General features: G+C 43.3%; 1 long non-coding RNA gene across 1 annotated transcript; it reads right to left on the bottom strand.

The window, feature by feature from the left end:
* Window positions 1–15,526: 15,526 nt before the first annotated feature.
* On the bottom strand, window positions 15,527–16,927 carry LOC115193415 (uncharacterized). Its single transcript, XR_003878167.1, has 2 exons — window positions 16,762–16,927; window positions 15,527–15,957 (listed from the first exon to the last, which is right to left on the bottom strand). It is a non-coding gene; the product is annotated as an uncharacterized LOC115193415 (long non-coding RNA).
* Window positions 16,928–18,484: the final 1,557 nt, after the last annotated feature.

Here is an 18,484-nt window from a genome sequence, read left to right as displayed (position 1 = left end):
ACATAAAGACCCCTGCCAACTAATATCCACACTTATACTATATTTTGAAAAATTATTTTCCTTCTGTAAGTTTAAGGAATATTGCTTTGTGCCTTGTAATTCCGTTATCAAAAACCCACATATCTTTAAGATATTTTCTCATTTCTGTCCCTCATGAGGAGGGAGGTTAATGACAATTCACAGAAGTAACAAGTAATGGTAGACCTACAAATTGTCTAGTGATTTTACTGATATCAATTTTGTTTATGAATTATTAAGTGATTAAAACTGTTTACCAAATTGGTAAACAAAATTACCCCAAAAATACTGCAACTGAATTGTCTACAATGGGAAACCCAAATAGTCACAAACCACAGTTGGGTCACCTGCTACTGTCCTCCCTTCCAGTGGTATACTGTTATACTTGTCTAGTTAAAATAAAGGATCAAATGTAAAAAATTCAGCTCATTACTGTTTTCTCTCTCTTTCTGTCATCTGGAGGTCAAACCAAGAGTGTTAAAACCGTCTGGAAAACCCCTCCATCTCTCTCCAGCTCTCTCTGCCTTTCTCTCTCACTCTCCAGTTAACGTCACCTCTCCCGGCTCTTACTGACAGCTACCCATGAGCCCCCTCTCTTTCCATTTACTGTAACCAGCATCCTCACTCACTGACCACCGACCGACACCGGACATCAATGGAAGTACAGTACAACACAGTACAGTAAAGAAAAGTGTAGTATAGTACAGTACTGTATAATGTACGGCAGACATTTCAGCTGAATGCATTCAGTTGTACAACTGACTAGGTATCCCCCTTTCTACTGCACTGTACTGTACTTTACTCTGCTGTACTGCACTGTACTCTACTGTGCTGTGATGTCCAAACTTGTGAAACGTCTAGTACATTTGTGTAGTACAGATCAGGGAACCATGATGTAATTCCGTTCCCATAATTTCGTTACCGGTTGTAAATACAATAACCAAAAGAGATTTGTTCAAACTCAAAGTGCCATGTCATAGCTGACACCCCATTGTTTCTGCAGACAGAGTTTTTGTAAAACTTGGTCACATAAAAACCTGTGGGAGCTTTTACCGTAATTCTGTTACCAAAGTTTGCATCTGCACAGTCCTTTCACTAAACCCATTTTTGTAAATGTTTCTGTGGAAAGTGAAACATTTAATAGTCAAAAATAATCCTTATGGGTAGAGTTGTATGGTTTGTTAAACTTTGAAATCACTGGTTTTTGTTCGGCATACATTTTAAAGTGAAACAACGGAGTCGAAGCGTAATTCTGTTACCGTGGAATTGCCCAGATACATTTAGAGTGGGATGGTGATGGTATGGCCACTTCAAAGCAGATGAAATCTTCTAAACCACGTTGTTGAAATCTTCTAACCTTTGAGGGCTATCAACTCACTGACTGAACATAAATGTGAATTCATACACATTATGAACATCAACTTTTGAACAATATTAACAAACATCACTGGCATGACGACTTCCTGTCTATCTGATTATTGCAGAGCCAACATGGATGTATCAGTTGCAATTTCAGCAAGGGCGTTTCTCCTGCTCTGCGAAGCTACTGTGGCTGAGGAAGTGGGCTCTGCTCAGCGCTGGCAGTGTCTAACCTAGAAAGGCTCTAGGCAGCTGGAGGCTGGGCTGGCAGAAATCAGGTCACAAATACATCAGAGACTTCCCAGAGCTCCCTCGCCCCAGCTCAATATACACAGAGCACAGATCCACAGCACACATCATATACACCACCACAGAGCGAGACAGCCAGGGAGAGAAGGAAGGGAGAGGGGTACAAGAGAGAGACTGAGAAAGGGAGAGAGAGAAAAAGAGAGGAATGGAGAGAGTGGATGGTAGAGACTGAAAAAGGATGGGAGAGATAGAGAGAGGGGAGAGACTGGTACGGGGAGGGCAATAAAGAGTGGCAGAGGAGATGAGGAGGAACAGAGAGGTGTGGGAGAAGGAGAGTGAGGGAGAGAGAGAGAGAGATGGGAGAGAACATTAAGGGAGGAGGGATGAGAGACGCAGGAGTCCTGATGTCACGGTTGCCCCTCCTGTATGCATTTGTGACAAGTGATCACACAGGTACTGTACAGCAAAAACTAAGAAGGAACATTCTGGAGCATTGGGACTAAGTACACCATTTCCAAAATGGCTTCCCTACTATATCCACATCATCATAAAGGACCATACTCATATATCATAATACACTCTTGATGTATACAATTTCGAGATACTGCCAACATCTGTTGGATAATTCAGTCAAATAGGCTTTTGTAAATGGTTACCTCATACCTATTGTGTCGTTACTTTTCAATAGTGTGCAAGAAAAGCAACAAAAGTGCCGTTTCGGGAGGAAATACAGGGAACACCGGTGCGGCTGAGAAAAGCGCTGACAGGCTTTTGGCCTTTTGCTAAGGTAAGGTTGGAGAAGAAACTGAGAGAGTGATAAAGGGGAAAAACACAAGCCTAGCTCCCGTAGGACGAATGCACAATAGTGCAATAAGCCGGAGAAATAATATCCTTTTTCTGCTGCATCAAGCCGGTTTGGTTAATCTCTGCCACCCTCATCAAATCACTGCTTCATTACCTCAGGTGTTCTCATAATTACTGCTGAAATCTCTAACCCAGGTAGCAGGCGAGACATCCCTCCTCTGTTAATTCTAGTTACTGCCCCCATACACACACAGACGCGCGTCCACACACACACTTTCTGTAGTCGTCGTTATTTATTTATTTGTTTACATCGGCTGAGAGAGAGGAAACAGGCCCCCGACGCTCTGGTGTGTAAAGCAAACCGCCGGTGACATCCTAAGCACGGCCTAACGCGGTTACCGCCACCGCAACAGACACGGCCAGCCATTCCCAGGGTGCCCGGCGAGCGAAGCGAGCGCAACTGCCACAGCAGGGGCCAAATCAGAAAGCACGGGGGCCAAATCCAATCAGCGGATGAGGACATTGCACAAGAGGCACAGCGATGGGAGAAGTGGGAGGAAGGAGAAGCAAACAGAGGGAGAGTGAAAGAGAGAGACAGAAAAGATAGCTAGAGAGAGGTGTTTGTGTCCATGTGCATTGGCGAGGTTGAATTGTTTATGTACCCATCTCCCTTCTAGACCCCCCCCACCCCGCCCCCACCCCCCACCGTTCAGAGCCAATAATGCAGCCATTTTCGGCCAGTTGATCCCCAATGGAGGTCTGATGAACCTGCAGCTAACATGCCCTTTGAGCTCACTAAAGGGGAAATGCATGGAGAGTCCTTAATGATATCAACCCGGCGCAACATGCCAGCACACACTCCTCCACTCCCTACCTCCGCCTCCTCTCCTTCTCTTCCTTTTGCTTTCCCTCCCTCCCTCCGCTCTTTACTAGACTTTTAGGCGGGCCTCGTCCAGACAGGCGCAAAAAACTGAAAATAAAAAGGGAATCGTGAGAAAATGTCCAGGATCTGTGGTAGATAACGCCCGTGCACGTGCTGCGTCATTCTGCGACGGCTGGAAATTACATTTAAGGATTTTTTGAAAGCCTGCCTTCGCCGATGGCGGCACTCTGATAGGTAGCTGGATGGAGAGATTAGATAAAAGGTATGATTTTCTGTGGCAGATGTCCTTCCCTCCCTTTGTTCATGTTCAGACACACAGGGTTCCCAGATGATGGAAATATTGGAATTATCAAAGCCGCCTGTCATTAGTTGTCTGTTTTTATATAAAAACATATGTACATTTGAGATGCAAATAAAGATAGTTTATCGCAATGTTGACATTTCAGGCCTTACTGTGCTCGAGGACAACAATGTTGAGTGATTGAATAAATCATCAGAATAAATACAGCATAAATGCAGTGTACCTTCTGTCAAACCTGGGTTTTATCATCTAATTCAATAAACCACCTCTGGTTGAAGTTGTTTCTGGAAAACAAAATCCCCATGCCACAACTAAATATATCAATCAAGCCAGAAAGTCTCACAGTCACACGAGAGAAACCCTCTCATTCAACAGTGTATCATCTGATACCTTGTGACATATGACATACAAGATTTTAATGTTTTTGACCTAGCGAGTTTGACCAAGACGAACCACAAGCCATTTCAAGTGGATCAGATGTGACTAAACCCATTGGATCAGAGTGAATAAGCATCTTCTCAGACATCTTGTAAGTGCTCCTGTGATGCTATTTGCCTGATTCTTGCATTGTTCCAATCTGTCACATTTGCATGTTTATTTTGCTCTATCAGGCGCACAATATGCTAATGCTAATTATCGGCATGTGGCTATCGGCTGCGGCTGAGGTCAACTCGATCTGCGCCGAACACAAGGGCTTAACACGTTCCTTTATTTCTTCAAGGTTTGATTACTTCGGTGAAGATTGAAGATTTCTCTTGGGCCCAATAACCTGATGCTCCATCTTTCCAGAATACTGCAACTGTGTGTGTGAATACTCAAAAGTACGCTGTTCTTTGGAAGCTATGTTGGCTTCGACACATCACTTTAAAAAGATGCACATCTTTAAAGGGTCACATAATGGAGATTGGGAGGGTACCACCCACCCTCCCAATCTCCATTATGTGACCCTTTAAAGATGTGCATCTTTTTTAAAGTGATGTGTCGAAGCCAACATAGCTTCCAAAGAACAGCGTACTTTTGAGTATTCATACTGAAAAATGCTGTCATATCTACAGTATATGATTGTGACGCTTTGGTAACACAGTAAGATTTATATGAAATAGAAATAGAACGAAATATGATTGACGTGCCGTATCAAGTAGCCGCAGTTTATTAACACTCATTGTATTCCTTACTCACTTTAAGGACTCCATTGATAGAGCATTTAGTGTTGGTAAAATGTAGCAGTGTCTATCACAAACTTGTGAAGGATCTGCACTTGAAACTGCTGATTTGCCCAGGTATGATTTGGAGTAGGAGGTACATCTTCAAATCAAATCAAATTGTATTTGTCACATGCGCCTAATACAACAGGTGAAATGCTTACTTTACAAGCCCTTAACTAACAATGCAGTTAAAAAAAAAAAAATACATGTTTTTCTTAAAACTGTGGCATATTGAGAGATGCACACTTATTTGAAGCCAGCACCTAAAACGGCTTCACTGTCGACAAAGGAGCATTCATCTTCCAGTTGGAGCATTAGAAAAGTCAAAGGTATTAATTTTGAAATAAAATTTGACCTGCAAATTGAAGAGCGAGATGACATAAAGGATGAATCCAGATTGTCGGGGGCAGAGCCCCTATATACAATACATTCGGAAAGTATTCAGACCCCTTGTCCTTTTCTACATTTGTGACGTTACAGCCTTATTCTAAAATATACTATATCGTTTTTTCCCCCTCATAAATCTACACACCATACCCCATAATATATACAAATGAAAATAAAATGAAATGTAACATTTACATGAGTATTCAGACCCTTTACTCAGTACTTTGTAGAAGCACATTTGGCAGCTGGGCCACTCAAGGACATTCAGAGACTTGTCCCGAAGCCACTCCTTCATTGTCTTGGCTGTGTGCTTAGGGTTGTTGTCCTGTTGGAAGGTGAACTTTTGCCCCAGTCTGAGGTCCTGAGCACAACCTGGAGCAGGTTTTCATCAAGGATCTCTCTGTACTTTGCTCTGTTCATCTTTCCCTAGATCCTGACTAGTCTCCCAGTCCCTGCTGCTGAAAAACATCCCCACAGCATGATGCTGCCACCAGCATGCTTCACCATAGGGAGAGTGCCAGGTTCAAGTTCAATCTTGGATTCATCAGAGCAGAGAATCTTGTTTCTCATAGTCTGAGAGTCCTTCAGGTGCCTTGTGGCAAACTCTGTCTGGCCACTCCACTCTATAAGGCCTGATTGGTGGAGTGCTGCAGAGATGGTTGTCCTTCTAGAAGGTTCTCCCATCGCCACAGAAGAACTCTGGAGCTCTGTCAGAGTAGCGATCGGGTTCTTGGTCAAATCCCTGACCAAGGCCTTTCTCCCCCAAATGCTGAATTTGGCCAGGCGGCCAGCTCTAGGAAGAGTCTTGGTGGTTCCAAACTTCTTCCATTTAAGAACGATGGAGGCCACTGTGTTCTTGGGGACCTTCAATGCTGCAGAATTTTTTTAATACCCTTCCCCAGACACAATCCTGTCTCGGAGCACTACGGACAATTCCTTTGACCTCATTACTTGGTTTTTGCTCTGACATGCAGTGTCAACTGTGGGACTTTATACAGACAGGTGTGTGCCTTTCCAAATCATGTCCAATCAATGTAATTTACCACAGGTGTACTCCAATCAAGTTGTAGAAACATCTCAAGGATGATCAATGGAAACAGGATGCACCTGAGCTCAATGTAGAGTCTCATAGCAATGGGTCTGGATACTTATGTAAATAAGGTATTTCTGTTTATTTAAAAAAATGTTAATTTAATAAACTTTAGAATAAGGCTGTAACGTAACAAAATGTGGGAAAAGTCAAGGGGTCTGAGTACTTCTGAATGGTGTGGGGGCTGTGCTTGGCAAAGTGGGTGGGGTTATATCCTGCCTGTTTGGCCCTGTCCGGGGGTTTCATCGGATGGGGCCACAGTGTCTCCTGACCCCTCCTGTCTCAGCCTCCAGTATTTATGCTGCAGTAGTTTGTGTCAAGGGGCTAGGGTCAGTCTGTTACATCTGGAGTATTTCTCTTGTCTTATCCGGTGTCCTGTGTGAATTTAAATATGCTCTCTCTAATTCTCTCTTTCTCTCTTTCTTTCTTTCTCTCTCTCGGAGGACCTGAGCCCTAGGACCATGCCTCAGGACTACCTGGCATGATAACTCCTTGCTGTCCCCAGTCCACCTAGCCGTGCTGCTGCTCCAGTTTCAACTGTTCTGCCTATGGAACCCTGACCTGTTCACCGGACATGCTACCTGTCCCAGACCTGCTGTCCCAGACCTGCTGGAACCCTGACCTGTTCACCGGACGTGCTACCTGTCCCAGACCTGCTGTCCCAGACCTGCTGGAACCCTGACCTGTTCACCGGACGTGCTACCTGTTCCAGACCTGCTGTTTTCAACTCTCTAGAGACAGCAGGAGTGGTAGAGATACTCTCAAAGATCGGCTATGAAAAAGCCAACTGACACTTACTCTTGAGTTGCTGACTTGTTGCACCCTCGACAACTACTAGGATTATTATTATTTGACCATGCTGGTCATTTATGAACATTTGAACATCTTGGCCATGTGCTGTTATAATCTCCACCCGGCACAGCCAGAAGAGGACTGGCCACCCCTCATAGCCTGGTTCCTCTCTAGGTTTCTTCCTAGGTTTTGGCCTTTCTAGAGAGTTTTTCCTAGCCACCGTGCTTCTACACCTGCATTGCTTGCTGTTTGGGGTTTTAGGCTGGGTTTCTGTACAGCACTTTGAGATATCAGCTGATGTAAGAAGGGCTATATAAATACATTTGATTTGATTTGAATGCACTGTAAATAAAAGGGGGGGGACTCGGGGACGGTAAAAGAAAAAGAGGGACGTGGGGAAGAGTTTGCTCGGTCAAATTGTGGTATTGTCTTGCTCCACAGGGTAGAGTTGGACAACACAGCACTCATTTCCGAGCTGATTGCCGTGCTGCCCGGTGGCACAGTGACTGCCAGACAGACGCTCAATGAAAAGCCCCTCTCCTTGTTATTTTTTTCGCACGGCAAATAAATCACCGGCAAAATCAGATGATCATAAGGAGAGATTTATGGGAATGATAGAACGAAATGCGACTACCGCAAGAAAAACCACAAACGCTGAGGTTTGTTCAATCTGGGATCCTTGAGTAAACAAATCAGGCAGGCTTTCTGAGGGCATTTGTCTCAATTCAGGCCCGGAATGGGGAAGTGTGTTAATCAACACAATAGAGGAAAAGTGGAGGCACGTTTCAAAGGGCCTCCTCTATTGTGACCAAACAGAACAACACAAGCTCCCTTTCTTACTTCATCCAGTGAGCTTCAAGCGAGATGAGAGCTGAACTGACTGATCATGTCTCTGGACTATATGGTATTTGATGGAGCGACCCTGACATCGAGGGGGAGGTGTGGTGGATATATTACATGATACTAGGAGACATAATAAATGTTCAGTACCAGAATGACTTTGATACAGGTTGTAAAAAAACTAATATCATTTTTACAGTCAAACGCAAATGTGGTCGTCCTGTACGGGACATCAAAATATTAATTTGCACAGGTAGACTTTGCACAGGCATCTCTCCCTTGGCGCCCCATCCTCTCTGCTATCAGGGTGTCTCAAAGGGGGGATGAGTAATGCATTTCTATTATTGTACCATGCATGGTGTCACATTGGCGGCTTTATCAGGAAGTTGTTGTAGGGCGAGGGGATGTTATTCCGTGGGCCGGGCCGGCATTAATCTCTGTCACTTGTCCTCTCTGATTAATACTCCTTTCCAATGAGGCAGCCATGGCCCCCGCTTCAATTGTTACTTTGTGATAGTGCTTGTGTTTACCGTAGTCGACAACCCGCACGCTTGACATTGAAGCCTTGCTACTCCAAATCAACGCAGGAAAATAAACACAGAAGAATAACATTTTCCGTAACGAGAAACAAGAGCGACAAGATAATGGCGGGTCTTGGGTTTTCTTTTTTGGTCTTTTTTTTGAGGGGGGGTCCACCCTGTATGCTCCAAGTCCATTACGAGTAGAGCGGCAGGCGCAGCAACGACTTTGATCAAGAACAATTCATCTTTCACCAGGAGCAAGAAGAGGCACAGAGACCCGGCTTGCCTGAGAGACAGTAGAAGTGGAATTCTAAAACATATAGAGAGAGACGTTTAAGGAGCCAAATGGGAAAGATCTATCATAACGAGCTTCTGAATAATGAATGCAGGGGCTTAGCCCAGGGGTATCTGATCAGAGGCGCCGTATTGCCCACGTGTTTAGCGTTTGGCGGTAGCGCTCGACTATGCCACTCTTTCCAATCAGCTCGAGCACGAGCATTACTTTAACTAAGACCATCAAGATGGCCACCTCCGCTCTGGGTCCGTACTTGTCATAGTGTTTGATTACAGATGATTTATTACCAAACTGTCATTCACTAACTGGGGCCTGTTCTCTTTCTCTTTCTCCATGTCACTCCTGCTGTGCCGAGGGATCCTCATGTCGTTATAAAGAGCTCATTTATATTAAAATGAGTATTACCTCTTAATTCGCTACATACATTTTAGACACAGCGTGTGGCACCACACAGGCTTTCCAATCGCACCTGGCGTCCGCGCGGCCTCTGGAATACATCAGATGCTTTATTGCGACGTGAGTTAATGCGCATTTCATCTTGCTGTGATTCCCCATGAAGACTAAAGAAGAACACGGCCCTGAAAACATACATTAAGATCAGGCGTTTCCATGTTTGCCATAATGGAAGTTTAATATACACTAAATAAAACAGATCTACAGCTATTTATCTCGAACCCAACCTGTCAATCATTCCGTTCAAGGGCGTCTATAATGTTCACTGGAGGCTAAAAAGGAAGCGATAGAAATCAACTTTGTAAAAACAGTCATATAAATATGGATGTAAAAAAAAGAAGGAAATTAATGAAGGAAATTATTACTGTTTCCCCCATGTGCACTTCATTATCTTGCACATCTGTTGTGCCAATTGAGGTATGACTAACACACATAACTACCTCACCCCGATCTTCAAAGAGACCACTTACAATACAACCCCAATCCTGGCGGACCTCATTTAATTCCAAACCAACATAGATTCTCAGAAAGAGCTCAGTGATATCCCTCATTTAGGAAACGCACAAACACACAACAAGACACGAAAGACATGCAAATGAGGACAAGGTCCAGACAAAAGACATGTGGAGCCAGAGGGAACTGGGACCGAGGGAGGATCAATGGACCACTGAAGACCTGGAAGAGCTCTCCTCAATCAAGGAAAAGGAAATAATAATGGGGGTATTTAATACAGCCAGAAGATGAAAAATAATAACATATTGATTAGAGCAACGTAGCGCTTTCAAAGAGCGTAATGGTCTGATTCATGGTATTGATCACACAGCTGGCTCAGGGGCTGATTGGAGGTTTGGCGGGACCCCCAGTGAGCTCTTCCTACATCTCTTCAGTACACAATTTGTTTGGACGGTGTGCCAGGATCTCTCAACACTGGGTCCAAGGGTTAACCCATGCCGATCAACACACATTCCCTTAGGTTGGCAGCTCTAAATGTACTGTCTTGAACCTTTGATGGGGAATTAATATGTATCACGTTTCAGGTAAGACCCAAATGCAGACTGTGTTGAAGTACCAGTGTTTATTACAGCAACAGGGGCAGGCAAACGACAGGTAAAGGCAGGCAAGGGTTGATAATCCAGAGTAGTGGCAAAGGCACAGGACGGCAGGCAGGCTCAGGGTCAGGGGCAGGCAGAATGGTCAGTCAGGCGGGCTCAGAGTCAGGACAGGCAAGGGTCAAAACCAGGAGAGTGAGAAAAAGAGACTGTGAAAAAGCAGGAGCTGAGACAAAACGCTGGTTGACTTGACAAACAAGCTGAACTGGCAACAGGCAAACAGAGAACACAGGTATAAGTACCCAGGGGATAAGATGGGCGACATCTGGAGGAGGGTGGAGACAAGCACAAGTGAAACAGATCAGGGCGTGACAATATGACTACTTCCATTTCAGGTTGAGGAGCCTTTTACATTTTCCTGAAATAGTTTGTGTGTATGTGGGGTTTAGTCTGTATTATAAAAAAAAATTGGGTTATATGCTTTCCCTTTTGGCATTGCAGTTTTTCACCTATCCAGTGTTTGTGTCTGTTGTTGAGGTATAAAGTGTTTGTGTCTGTTGATGAGGTATCCAGTGTTTGTGTCTGTTGTTGAGGTATTCAGTGTTTATGTGTTGTTGAGGTATCCAGTGTTTGTCTGTTGTTGAGTTATCCAGTGTTTGTCTGTTGTTCAGGTATCCAGTGTTTATGTGTTGTTGAGATATCCAATGTTTATGTCTGTTGTTGATGTATCCAGTGTTTGTCTGTTGTTGAGGTATCCAGTGTTTGTGTCTGTTGTTGAGGTATCCAGTGCTTGTGTGTGTGTTGTTGAGGTATCCAGTGTGTGTCTGTTGTTGAGGTATCCAGTGTTTGTGTGTGTGTTGTGGTATCGTATTTATGTGTGTGTTGTTGTAGTATCCAGTGTTTATGTGTGTGTTGTTGAGGTATCCAGTGTTTGTGTTGTTGAGATATCCAGTGTTTGTGTGTGTGTTGTTGTGGTATCCAGTGTTTGTGTGTGTTGTTGTGGTATCGTGTTTATGTGTGTGTTGTTGTAGTATCCAGTGTTTATGTGTGTGTTGTTGAGGTATCCAGTGTTTGTGTTGTTGAGATATCCAGTGTTTGTGTGTGTGTTGTTGTGGTATCCAGTGTTTGTGTGTGTTGTTGTGGTATCGTGTTTATGTGTGTGTTGTTGTAGTATCCAGTGTTTATGTGTGTGTTGTTGAGGTATCCAGTGTTTGTGTTGTTGAGATATCCAGTGTTTGTGTGTGTTGTTGTAGTATCCAGTGTTTGTGTGTGTTGTTGTGGTATTGTGTTTATGTGTGTGTTGTTGTAGTATCCAGTGTTTATGTGTGTGTTATTGAGATATCCAGTGTTTGTGTGTGTTGTTGTAGTATCCAGTGTTTATGTGTGTGTTGTTGAGGTATCCAATGTTTATGTGTGTGTTGTTGAGGTATCCAGTGTCTGTGTGTGTGTTGTTGAGGTATCCAGTGTTCATGTTGTTGAAGTATCCAGTGTTTATGTGTGTGTTTGTGTGTGTGTTGTTGAGGTATCCAGTGTTTGTGTCCATTGTTGAGGTATCCAGTGTGTGTGTGTGCCTGCTGTATCTCTTAGCCTCTCAAACACAGTGGTTCCCTCCCTAAAGGGGTTAATAGGTTGACTGGCCTGGACCCTTCATTTTGGCTCAAAGACAAGCTGCTTTACAATATGCATGGGATAATTGGGATTAGTAGCAGTTTTAAATGTAAACTATATTCATTAAATGCATATTCATTTAGAGAATCATTGGCAGGCTGTTAGGTGGCTTCTCCATAGACATATGTTCCGCTGTAAACGTTTACGGTGAATGGCTTAGACTGTGAAAAAGACTTGAAACTGGCCAAAGTTGACTTTTTCAGTGTATAAACGCAAACATCTGACCTGGGCCGTTTAAACGCCTCAAATGATGTTATTCCCAGCTCAAAGAGACAGGAAAATCTACGCCTCAATTTATAGCACTTCAACGCCACTCTAAATGTCCCCCAATATAACAGAATTACAGGGAGACAAGCTGATTCAACAGACTGAATGATGCCTTTAACGACAGTCGTTTGTTGTGAATTTTATGTATTTGCTTTGTGAATTTTATGAGAATGTACAATTGCTTCACACAGCTGCATTCTTCTACTCGCATAGTCCAAAACCCATAATAGCATTACATTTTAGTCATGTCACGACCTTTTAGTCATTTTAGTCACGACCTCCACTCATCACTGTCAAACGCTCCCTGAAACATTTCAACGAGCAAGCCTTTCTAATCGACCTGGCCCTGGTATCCTGGAAGGATATTGACCTCATCCCGTCAGTAGAGGATGCCTGGTTATTTTTTAAAAATGCCTTCCTCTCCATCTTAAATAAGCATGCCCCTTTCAAGAAATTTAGAACCAGGAACAGATATAGCCCTTGGTTCTCCCCAGACCTGACTGCCCTTAACCAACACAAAAATATCCTGTGGCGTTCTGCATTAGCATCGAACTGCCCCCGCGATATGCAACTTTTTAGGGAAGTTAGAAACCAATACACACAGGCAGTTAGAAACGCCAAGGCTAGCTTTTTCAAACAGAAATTTGCTTCGTGCAACTCCAACTCTAAAAAGTTCTGGGACATTGTAAAGTCCATGGAGAATAAGAACACCTCCTCCCAACTGCCCACTGCACTGAGGATAGGAAACTCTGTCACCACCGATAAGCCCACTATAATTGAGAATTTCAATAAGCATTTTTCTACGGCTGGCCATGCTTTCCACCTAACTACCCCTACTGCATTCAACAGCACTGCACCCCCCACAGCTACTCGCCCAAGCCTCCCCCATTTCTCCTTCTCCCAAATCCATTCAGCTGATGTTCTGAAAGAGCTGCAAAATCTGGACCCCTACAAATCAGCTGGGCTTGACAATCTGGACCCTTTCTTTCTAAAATTATCTGCCGAAATTATTGCAACCCCTATTACTAGCCTGTTCAACCTCTCTTTCGTGTCGTCTGAGATTCCCATAGATTGGAAAGCAGCTGCTGTCATCCCCCTCTTCAAAGGAGGTGACACTCTTGACCCAAATTGCTACAGACCTATATCCATCCTACCCTGCCTTTCTAAGGTCTTCGAAAGCCAAGTCAACAAACAGATTACCGACTATTTTGAATCCCACCGCACCCTCTCCGCTATGCAATCTGGTTTCAGAGCTGGTCATGGGTGCACCTCAGCCACGCTCAAGGTCCTAAACGACATCGTAACCGCCATCGATAAGAAACATTACTGTGCTGCCGTATTCATTGACCTGGCCAAAGCTTTTGACTCTGTTAATCACCACATCCTCATCGGCAGACTTAGTAGCCTTGGTTTCTCAAACGATTGCGTCGCCTGGTTCACCAACTACTTCTCTGACAGAGTTCAGTGTGTCAAATCGGAGGGCCTACTGTCTGGACCTCTGGCAGTCTCTATGGGGGTACCACAGGGTTCAATTCTTGGGCCAACTCTTTTCTCTGTATACATAAATGATGTCGCTCTTGCTGCTGGTGAATCTCTGATCCACCTCTACGCAGACGACACCATTCTGTATACTTCTGGCCCTTCTTTGGACACTGTGTTAACAACCCTCCAGACGAGCTTCAATGCCATACAACTCTCCTTCCGTGGTCTCCAACTGCTCCTAAACACAAGTAAAACTAAATGCATGCTCTTCAACCGATCGCTGCCTGCACCTGCCCGCCCATCCAGCATAACTTCTCTGGACGGTTCTAACTTAGAATTTGTGGACAACTACAAATACCTAGGTGTCTGGTTAGACTGTAAACTCTCCTTCCAGACTCACATCAATCATCTCCAATCCAAAGTGAAATCTAGAATTGGCTTCCTATTTCGCAACAAAGCATCCTTCACTCATGCTGCCAAACATACCCTCGTAAAACTGACCATCCTACCAATCCTCGACTTCGGCGATGTCATTTACAAAATAGCCTCCAATACCCTACTCAACAAGCTGGATGCAGTCTATCACAGTGCCATCCGTTTTGTCACCAAAGCCCCATATACAACCCACCACTGCGACCTGTATGCTCTCGTTGGCTGGCCTTCACTTCATAATCGTCGCCAAACACATTGGCTCCAGGTCATCTACAAGACCCTGCTAGGTAAAGTCCCCCCTTATCTCCGCTCACTGGTCACCATAGCAGCACCCACCTGTAGCACGCGCTCCAGCAGGCATATCTCTCTGGTCACCCCTAAAGCCAACTCCTCCTTTGGTCGTCTCTCCTTCCAGTTCTCTGCTGCCAACGACTGGAACGAACTACAAAAATCTCTAAAACTGGAAACACTTATCTCCCTCACTAGCTTTAAGCACCAGCTGTCAGAGCAGCTCACAGATCTCTGCACCTGTACATAGCCCATCTTTAATTGAGCCCAAACTACTACCTTTTCCCCTACTGTATTTATTTATTTTGCTCCTTTGCACCATATTATTTATATTTTAACTTTCTTCAAACTACAAATCTACCTTTCCAGTGTTTTTCTTGCCATACTTTATTTACTCTGCCACCATGGCATTTTTTTGCCTTTACCTCCATTATCTCACATCATTTGCTCACATTGTATATAGTCTTGTTTTTTTTCTACTGCATCATTGATTGTATGTTGTTTTACTCCATGTGTAACTCTGTGTTTTTGTATGTTGTCGAACTGCTTTGCTTTATCTTGGCCAGGTCGCAATTGTAAATGAGAACTTGTTCTCAACTTGCCTACCTGGTTAAATAAAGGTGAAATAAAAAATAAAATAAATAAAATGTGTGACCCACCATCTCTTTTCAGTCTTATGTTCAACATTTTTAAATTGTGTTTTCTTTTTACACTGGATAAAAGTACAGACGCTTCAAAATGGTACATCGTACACGGCAGTCGGAGGAAACATGGGTAAGTAATGCTGCTTTAAAAGTTGATAAACTTATAATCCCATGTAGGAGAAAAGGGCATTCAAACATTTCTGTGATTTTCACAGATCCTCTACATTTATACTTGGGAAACATATATTTAGAAAAGGAATACTTTTCTATAGGAATACTAATACCAAGTTACCCCATTAGGCAAACAATGTACAGTATTACATTGTTTATTGCTGTATAATAAAAATAACATTTCACATTGAACAGCTACAGTGCTGTTCTTTGTTTACACACTCTAAAGGCTTAGACCTACCCATCTCTTAAAAAATTCACATTGGAACAAGTGACCATGGCAATGTGCTAAAGCAGTGAGGTACTGCTTAAAAAAACAAAGACAATATTTCAACAATACTTTATTAACTTCAAGTGCTAAAGGTAGTAGCCTACAATTACGAAAAACTTAAAAACACACAAACACAAAGGCTTAGGTAAAAACAATATATTGACCTAGGCCTATATCACAAGATCGTTAGAATAACTTTGGTTTAGGTCATGTTATGATATGAACAAAGGAATCGAGCCTGAGAGCATATTTCTATCCTGCCCTTTGGATCAGGACATATTAATGTCCATGGCCTTTTCATTGCAAAAATCCTGATCGTCTCAAAAATATGTTTTCCGGGTTGTGTCCAGTCCGGGAGATGCATTCACATGTCTGGGAGGAAGGAAGTCAACGTCGCACAGCAGCTGAAACCTGGTTCCATCTGAGGGAAAGTTCCTTGGCCACAACAACACCAGGCTCCAGACAATTACATCTGTAAAGGAGGAAAGCTGAGAAAAATAGTCAAGACATGAATACCAGCAAACATTCATTGACCCCCAAATTCAACCTATAAACTTAAAGTACAAAGACAAAATAACTGATGCGTTGCATGTTCACCCTCAATCATCTCCTTTAACTGGTGGCGGAGAGCAGGTTCATGCTGAAAGACCCCAAAAATGTGTTAAGAGATGAATTGATTAATGTCCTATAGCTTGTTATTTATTGCCTGTTGACTGCTACAGCTGTACTAAAATGCCCTGTAACTGCTTCCAGCCCAACAACGGCAATGCAGACACAAGATAACTATTAGATTTAGCTTCATAATTACCAACTGGTAAATGGTAATGATCAAGTTAGCAAGCTAGTTGAACATTGCAAAAAAACTTGACATCTATCATCCAATAGCTAGCTATTTAGCGATCATTTCATCGTGGCAAGCTAACTCGCCAATTTAAGACGTGTCCCTTTAACGTAACATGCGGTTTGATAAGCTTGTTAATCGATTAGTATTCGCACCACATTGGCTATTTTCGGTAGCTAGCTAGTTAAAAACTGGCAAACATGAAAAATAGTATCATCATGTTAGCACATCACCACTCAACATTAACAGCAGAATGCAACTGGCCAGCTCAGCTAGCTGAGTTAACGTTGCTTCGTCCCGCAAGGAGCCATCTGTAAACAATGGATAAAGTAAGCTATAACGGTGCCTGTATGCAAATGACTAGCTAGCTAGCTATATAGCTAACAATAGCTAGCAATGAAAACATCTTTGATACAGTTGAGACATTGGCATTTTAACAGTAGACTCTTACCAGTGTATGGATTTTGATGATTCACGGCAGACAAACACATTCAAAATAATCATTCCCACTCTGCTTCAACCAGTCCAGACTGCTTTGGGTCGTTCGCGAACGAGTCGGCTCTAAGAGCCGGCTCTTGTAGGTGAACGTTGGGAGCCGGCTCGCATATCAGAAGAGCCGAATCTATTTATAAAAATAGATATTTATAAAAAATTAAGATATAAATAATCAAAAGATTTAAATGAATATAATTAACTAATTCAAAGAACGAAAAAAATAATAAAATAATATAGGCCTAAATGCTCAAGTGCACATACATTCGTTCTGACTGTCTGCTCAGACAAACAGCCTCACCTGTTGTTCCTGTCAATCAGACATGCAGTGTCAACCAATGAACCAAAGATGGGTGAGGGAGGGCCGAGCCAACTCAGTCACAGTCACACACTTAGCAGCTGAGGAGAGAGAGGAAGGACAGCTGTGAAAACAACAGCTGGAAAATGAGTCGGGAGCACAGGAGCATTTGGATGCATTTTAATAATGTAGACAATGTTAAGAGCAGTGTAGTGTAGAATTTGCCAAAACAAAAGCTCATATAAAGTCGGTTCTACGCACAACCTAGACCGGCATATGCGAACTGTGCACCCAACTGTGAAGCGAGCTGTAGCGGAGCTTCGAGAAACTAGCGGGCCTGCTAGTGATAATGGTGGAGCCAGCACCTCCACACGTGGAGATATAGCCATTCAGTCAAGTAGGCCTACTCCGCGACCCACAGCAACGCAGTCTTCTATGGACTAGTTTATGCCAAAGTCTATGTCTGTAGCAAAACAAGGCCAAATTGATATTCCATTGGCTAAAATTATTGCCACCGATTTCCAGCCATTTTCGATCGTGGAGGACAGAGGTTTTAGAAATTATAGCAATAGTCTAAATCCAATGTGCACAATTCCAAGCAGGGAAACCCTTTCAAAATCATTTATTCCACAACTGTACGAGAGAACACAGGCTTCAGTGCGGGAAAGAGTCCAAAAAGCTACTGCAGTTTGCCTTAACACTGACTGCTGGACATCAAGGGTAACCACTTCTTACATGTCGGTTACATGTCACTTCATTGAAGATTTTTTGATGTCTAGCTGTCTTCTGGACTGCTTTGAGTTCAGCGACATACACACCTCAAGAGAACTTGTCAGAGGAACTGTTGAGAGTGGCCAGAGAATGGCAAGGAGATGGAAAAGTGGTCTGTTGTGTTAGCAACAATGCAACTAACATAACCAAAGCCATGATTTTGATTTATTTTTTTATGGACCCATCATCCATGTCTTGCCCACACAATCAACCTGATTGTAAGAGATGCTCTGAAGGTGATGAAGCCCACTGTAGACAAAGTGAAAGCAGCTGTGGAATACTTCCACAGGAGCAGAGTAGGTGCTGAAAAACGAGTCTACACAACGCCAGATGGTGATGCCTGAGCTGAGGCCTAAACAAGACCGCACTACAAGGTGGAATTCAACATGTTATATGTTGAAACGGTTTCTTGGGTCAAAGGATGCCATCATCTCTACCCTGGCCATTGTCAATGCACCTGTTGATTCTCTGACCCAAGAGGAATGGGAGGTGGTGGAGGAGGTGTGCAGAGTCCTGGAACCCTTTGAGCAGGTCACTGTGGAGATCAGTGGAGAGAGGTACAGTAAGCAGTTATTACTACATCATTATTTAATACATTATTATATATGTATAT

Source organism: Salmo trutta, chromosome 5 (assembly GCF_901001165.1).
Source record: "Salmo trutta chromosome 5, fSalTru1.1, whole genome shotgun sequence".
Taxonomy (NCBI): Eukaryota; Metazoa; Chordata; class Actinopteri; order Salmoniformes; family Salmonidae; genus Salmo; species Salmo trutta.
The sequence above is the reverse complement of the archived record's forward strand: the minus strand, read 5'-3'. Positions and strand labels throughout refer to the sequence as shown.